Below are 7,285 nucleotides of genomic sequence, written 5' to 3'. Positions count from 1 at the left end.
TAGGAAAGCCATGATTTGAACTAAAATAGGAAAGCAATGATTTGAACTAAATGTGAGATTTTTGTCTCAACATGCAATAGTGCCATTTCTTTCTAAACACATTTTTGTCTCAGCATGCAATAGTGCCATGTCTTTCTAATAATATTAACCTTTGCATATGTGATATTCTGCCCTAAATATGTAAAAAGTTTAACAAGTAGCAACAACCAGATATATACCAAATTTTTATTTATTCTGTCCTAGAAAGAATCTTTCTAGAACTTAGATACTCATACTATCCTCACTGGGATGGGTTTCAAATGTAAGCCTAATAAAAGAGTGTTGTATGCTTAATTTGTCACTTTCCTTAGCATTATTTTGAACTCTAGGTCTTTAATAAGAGAGCAGCCATCTGTTTAGTAAATCATTAATTTGCAAAGGAGATGTTTGATAGCTCTTAAGAACTTAGGTACAATATAACCATATCCTAGAAAATTCATAAATAAAGCAAAAAAATAAGCCTTGTAAAATTATCTCCTTTTTCAATTTAACTTCATAATTGGATAAGGAAGTAAATTATTTGTTAATAATAGAGAAAAATGATCACAATTTAAATTGCTTGCAAATTTTCTTTATATCATTATTTCTGTTTCTTAGTTTACATTGTTGTTCTGATTAAAGGAGATTATACTTTGAAAATATGGTTTAGTAAGTAGTTTTTGACTAGTTGACATTAGTAATCACTAACTTGTAATTACTAACTTATAATCACTAACTTGTAATTACTTGCCAGGTATATGCCTGTAATCCAGTGGCTGAGGAGGTTGAGGTAGGACAATCACAAGTTCAAAGCTAGACTCAGCAACTTAGCGAGGCCATAAGCAACTCAACAAGACCTTGTCTATAAATAAAATACAAAAAATGGTCTGGGAATGTGGCTCAATAGTTAAGTGCTCCTGAGTTCAATCCTAGGTATGAAAGAAAGAGGGGGAGGGGGAGGGAGAAGAAAGGGGAGTGGGAGGGAGATTGGGAGGGAGGGAAAAGCATTGTTGTAATTGATTGCTTATATAGCATCTAAAAGACTTGTTTCTTCTTTTCCACCTCTAAATTCTACAAGGGGCAGATATTTCATTAATTGTCCAGTAGTTGTTCAGTGATTAGAGCTAGCATGGGACAGTTGCTCCATGGCCACTGATGTCTTTGCTATAGATAAACATTGAGAATAGTATCTTGTAAGTATCAGTATCACAGTAAGAAGGGAGTTGTACAGAGAAAAGACTTTGAGTCTACCCCCATATAATATTTTTGTTAATCTGAGAACATGCAGCACTATGGAATAGAAAAAAAAATTGTACCTGTGGCAGCTTCTTTATATTCATTATCTGTTTTCTAATACTTCATAAAAAACATTTTAACATGTCATTAATATATTTGATCCCCACAACAAAACCTTCAAAAGCAAAACATCTTATATAGATTAGTCCTGTTCTACAAATGAATAAAACAGAAGTTCAAAGGAATTAAGTAATTTGGCCAAGGTAATTCACATGGTAAATGACAGAGCATTAGGTGACATGCCATCACTTGGTCAGACAAAGATACTCTCAATCCTCTTTAAGATTAAATTATATTATCTCTATTTTACAGATGAAAAAACTAAGGTTTAGGAACTAAGAGCCTTGCCATCTTCTTCCTAGAGTTAGATCTTCACTTAGAGTGAGAAAAGGAAGGAAAAAATGAATCAATTGTTATTTATACTTATTTTCTAGTTTTAACTTACATTGCCAACTTCTTATATTGCCTACTTGATTTCATAGTACTTGAAAATAAAGCACCTTTGTTGGGCATGGTGGCACATGCCTGTAATGATAGAGGCTCAGGAGGCTGAGGCAGGAGAATCCCAAGTTCAAAGCCAGTCTCAACAACTTAGCAAAGCCCTAAGCAACTTGGTGAAACCTCTATCAAATAAAAAGGGCTGAGGATGTGGCTCAATTGTTAAGTGCCCCTGAGTTCAATCCCTGAAATAAAAAACAAATAAATAAAAAATAAAAATAAAACACCCTCAAATACGATATATAGAGAGAAATACTTGTTTTTACTTTACTAGGGCAGATACACTGAAATTGGCAATTCTTAGAAAATATGATCAAGCAATTTTGCTTTTATATTGTATTTTATACCAAATAAGTGCAAGTGTGGGATTTATTAACCATTAAAAGATTATGAGTATTTTATTTGTTTATTAATAATCCACCTAATCTAGTATTTCATTAATGAATAGTATATCCTAAATCAAATGATACCAAATTAAATATCAGGCAAAGAACAGAATGTTTCCAAAATGAAGAGGAAATGTCATAACTAATAAATGACAAATATGATAATTGTTCAAATCATTCTAATTCAGTACAAATTTTTTCTTGGTGAACATATTTTTAATCTCTTTGCTCAATTACTAATATTTTATCCAAGTCTTAGAATGTATCTTTTCCCATATTTCTTCACAGGTAAGAAAACTGAAAGAGTTGACTGTGATCTGGTGACATGCTCAAAGACAACAAAAGTGAGGGACTGTCAGAGTGGAAGTTCAGTTTATCTTTGCAGAGGGACTAGAAAACAATCTGAAAATGTCAAGAAAAAGAAAAGGAAACATGGAGGGGAACGAAAATCAATAGCCTCTTTTCCATTTCTTAATGCATAATATGCTCCAAAACTGTAGTGAGATCTCTGGTATTTGAATTTTGAGCTGTGCATCTTCTGATGAGTATCAGTAGAACAGTGCTAATACCTGGATTTACAACCCTTCGTTCCTTTATGAAATCACTAAACTTGACACAAGACCTTTCATGAAATTTCAACCCTTATATTTGGAGCCTGTCTATGACCAAAGTGAAAGGGCAGAATCTGGGCTAAATTAATTCAATTTATATTCATATTATTGATAGTGACAAGCCAGAATATGTGTAGTGAGGTAAAAAGAGAGTGTTAGGGACAAAATCCCTCTGAGATTATGCTCTGTTTTTGCTACTATATGTGACCTCTACTTAAGTTACTTAATTCTTTTGGCTGTAGCTCTGTCTCCTACTCTTAATTATATTCTTTTATTTATATTTCAACAACAATCACTCAATTAATTTGGTTACAGTAAGTTTAATGAGTTCCTACTAAATGCAAAGTACTATGGGGGATCCAAAGATAAACCGAATCTGTTCCCTATGCTCAAGAAGTTTCTGTGTAAGACAAGAAGGACTTACAAGTAATTATGTAAAATAAGACAAATTAAATGTGTACTATAGTGTAAATATAATATAATACAGTAGTGATAAAATATTGAAAATTATTCATAGATTTTGTTTCCTGGGTGACAGAGCAAAAGAGATTAGAAATGAAGATGATAAAGCATTTTTAAATTAACAACATATGTCATGTGAGTTATACCTAGTGTGAGGTGTCTACAGTTTCTGATTCTTACTCAGAACAAGGCAAGTAATTACCACTGTCATGAGACTCATTCATGAGGGATCAGAAATTTCCCATTATCTAAAGAAGATGGAATAGAAATTGAAATATTAGAAGAAGAAAAAATGTTTACTACAGATATCTACTACGGTTTATTTAACAAACTGAGTAAAGACAAATATTTCTTAGTGGAATTGTCTTATAATGCTCCATCCCCCCTTCAAAAGATGTGGTGTGTGGTGGGCTTTATCATAAAGTCTTAGTTTGTTAAAGATGCTGAAGATACTCTGTTAACTGATATGGTAGTAAGAATAATGCCTTCCCCCAAATGTCCATGTTCAGATTACTAGAACCTGTGAGTATCTTACCAACTATGACAATGGGAATTAACATTTCTGGTTAGCTGAGGTTAAAACAGGAGATAATCCTGGACTATCTCTGTGGGTTCTCTGCATTCACAATGGTCTTTAAAAATGGAAAAGAAGCAAAAAAGGAGGTCAAAATGGTGTGATAGGAGTCATTGCTGACTTTGAAGATCGAGGAAGGGAACTAAGTCAGATAATATGGGTAACCTCTAGAGGCAAGTTAAGGCGAGGAAAATGATTCTACCCTCATGCATTCAGAAGGACATATGGAGCCATATTCTCTTCCAGTGAGGTGCAGGTCAATGGCCTTGCTCGATGTAAGAAAATTTTACATTGCTTTGAACCACTTAGTTTTTGCTAATTTTCTAAGGCAGCAACCTAAAAGTAATCCATCTCATTCCATTATAAAAATAGAATAAATAGAAAGTTAAGTGATTTGCTAAAATAACCAAGACTCCCAGTTTCTAAACCAGAAGTCATGGGCCTTTATACAGTTGTGTTAGAAATCTTACCACTTAAACTCATGATTATTTGGAAACACAGGATAATCTCTTGTTTTAACTAAGCTAACTAGAAATCTTAATTCCCTTGTGATAGAAGGCAAGATATTCACAGTTTCTAGGATAAAGAATACATAAGGAAAAGTATGTTTAATTTTCTTCTATCTTATTTTATTAAATAAGTAATTCTTCAAAGTCCAAGTAAAGAAAATGAGATTAAACATAATTTCTTAGTTCTTATGACCTGGAAGTCAAAGGGGTTAAATTCAATTAAATCCATTGAATATGGTAGAATTATTATAGAAAATTAAGGTGATTTTCATTTCTTTCTTTTACTTTAAATATGATAACTACATTCCAAAATTTATTTCCAAACACTTTAGTTTTTATTTATATGCTACTTATAACCACAATTACTTTCTTAGAATCTTAAATAAAAGATTTTTTTGTTTGTTTGTTTTTTAATGAATAAGTGAAGGGGTGGCTAGAGAGAGCTGCATTCCTCTAAGAGAAAATTCAAAATTCCAGAAAGGAAGTGAGGAAGAAGGCTAGAAAGATTATCAAGATGTCAAGACACTGACATATTATATGTGGAGGTACAGCCAATGCAGATAGCAGATCTAACATGTAATTAATTGATTCTAAATTGTTTATAATGTAGCACTTAGGATAGCCCCTCAACCTTCAATTAAAGTTCTGCTACATTCAAAAGTCTTGTCATTGTAGTTACTCTGAAGAGAAAAAAAATAAAGGGTCATTTTTACCTTTCACTTAAATTATGACAAACGAATAGCCGTGAAATATGGAACAAAGAACAAAACTTTTCTGAGAGGAAGGAACTGAGAATCAGAAAATATATTAAGGCACTTGGGCCTTCGACCTCGCATCTTATTAGCAACCGGGGAGATTTCTCCATTTTCCTCTTGTCTACAGTGCGGCTACAAATCTGGGATTTTTTTTTTTTTATTACTTCTTTAAAAAAAAAAAAAAAAAAAAACTACACTTGGGCTCCTTTTTTGTGTGCTCGACTTTTCCACCTTTTTCCCTCCCTCCTGCGCTGCTGCTTTTTGATCTCTTCCACTAAAATTTTTTATCGGAGTGTATTTAATCGGTTCTGTTCTGTCCTCACCACCCCCACCCCCTCCCTCCGGTGTGCGTGCCGCCGCTGCTGTTGCCGCTGCTGCTGCTGTTGCTGCTCGCCCCGTCTTTACACCAACCCAAGGCTCTTCGTTTCCCCTCTTGGATCTGTTGAGTTTCTTTGTTGAAGAAGCCATCATGGGTGCCCAGTTCTCCAAGACCTCAGCGAAGGGAGAAGCCGCCGCCGGAGAGGCCTGGGGAGGTGGCTGTGGCCTCCTCGCCTTCCAAAGCGAATGGGCAGGAGAATGGCCACGTGAAAGTAAACAGGGTCGCTTCGCCAGCGGCCGCGGAGCCGGGCGCCAATGAGGAGCTGCAGGCCAATGGCAGCACTCCCGCCGCCGACAAGGAGGAGCTCGTGGCCGCCTGGAGCAGGGCTGTGTCCCCTGCCTCCGCCGAGAAAGATGAGCCCGCCGCCGCCGCCGCCCCCCCCTCCCCCCAGGCTGGAGCCGGCCCTGTGGAGAAGGAGGCCTCCGCAGAAGGCGAGGTCAGGAGCCAGGCTCGCCCACGGCCACCGAGGGGGCGGCTGCATCGGCCGCCTCCTCGACGTCTTCGCCCAAGGCCGAGGACTGGGCCACACCCTCGCCCAGCGACGAGACCCCGAAAAAAAAAAAAAGAAAAGAAGCGCTTTTCCTTCAGGAAGTCTTTCAAGCTGAGTGGCTTCTCCTTCAAGAAGAACAAGAAGGAGGCGGGAGAGGGCAGTGAGGCCGAGGGCGCTGCCAGTGCCACCGCGGAGGGCGGCAAGGACGAGGCCGCCGGGGGCGCGGCTGCCGCAGCTGAGGCGGGAGCGGCCACCGGGGAGCAGGCGGTGGCGCCGAGGGAGGAGGCAGCCGGGCGAGGAGGGGGCAGCAGGTGGCGACCCGCAGGAGGCCAAGCCCGAGGAGGCCGCCTTCGCGCCAGAGAAGCCAGCCGCCTGCGAGGAGCCCAGGGCCGCAGAGAAGGTGGAGGAGGCCGGGGCCAGCGCCGCCGCCTGTGAGGCGCCCTCCGCCGCGGGGTCTGGCGCGCCCCCTTAGCAGGAGGTGGCGTCCGCAGAGGAGCCTGCGGCCGCCTGCGCCTCGTCTGCCTGCGCAGCCCCGTCACAGGAGGCGCAGCCGAGTGCAGTCCAGAAGCGCCCCCAACAGAGGCGGCAGAGTAAAAGGGCCAGAGGTTATGAGATAATCGAAGAACTTTTCTCCCCCATTTGTTTGTTGGAGTGGTGCCAGGTACTGGTTTTGGAGAACTTGTCTACAACCAGGGATTGATTTTAAAGATTTTTTTTCTTTCTTTTTCTTTTTTCATTTCGTCTTCCTTTTTTTTTTTTTTTTTGACTTTTTTTAGCAGTAAATTTTTTTTCCCCTTTCCCCACAGATCCCATCTCAGATCATTCTGTTACCACCATTCCAACTGCTCGAGGAGTTTTAAGAAAAGTTATTACAATGTATTTTGTGAGGCAGGTTTACAACACTACAAGTCTTGAGTAAGAAGGAAAGAAGAAAAAAAAAACACCAATACCCAGATTTTTAAAAAAGATCATAGTCTTAGGAGTTCATTTAAACCATAGGAACTTTTCACTTATCTCATGTTAGCTGTACCAGTCAGTGATTAAGTAGAACTACAAGTTGTATAGGCTTTATTGTTTATTGCTGGTTTATGACCTTAATAAAGTGTAATTATGTATTACCAGCAGGGTGTTTTTAACTGTGACTATTGTATAAAAACAAATCTTGATATCCAGAAGCACATGAAGTTTGCAACTTTTCACCCTGCCCATTTTTGTAAAACTGCAGTCATCTTGGACCTTTTAATCACAAATTTTAAACTCAACCAAGCTGTGATAAGTGGAATGGTTACTGTTTATACTGTGGTATG

General features: G+C 38.6%; 1 pseudogene; it reads left to right on the top strand.

Moving 5' to 3' along the window:
- The first annotated feature begins 5,578 nt into the window (after window positions 1–5,578).
- LOC143386250 (myristoylated alanine-rich C-kinase substrate pseudogene) lies at window positions 5,579–6,572 on the top strand (annotated as a pseudogene).
- The last annotated feature ends 713 nt before the right edge of the window (window positions 6,573–7,285 follow it).

This window comes from Callospermophilus lateralis, unplaced genomic scaffold (genome assembly GCF_048772815.1).
Source record: "Callospermophilus lateralis isolate mCalLat2 unplaced genomic scaffold, mCalLat2.hap1 Scaffold_107, whole genome shotgun sequence".
NCBI classification, from domain to species: domain Eukaryota; kingdom Metazoa; phylum Chordata; class Mammalia; order Rodentia; family Sciuridae; genus Callospermophilus; species Callospermophilus lateralis.
This window is presented reverse-complemented; position numbering and strand designations above follow the sequence as displayed.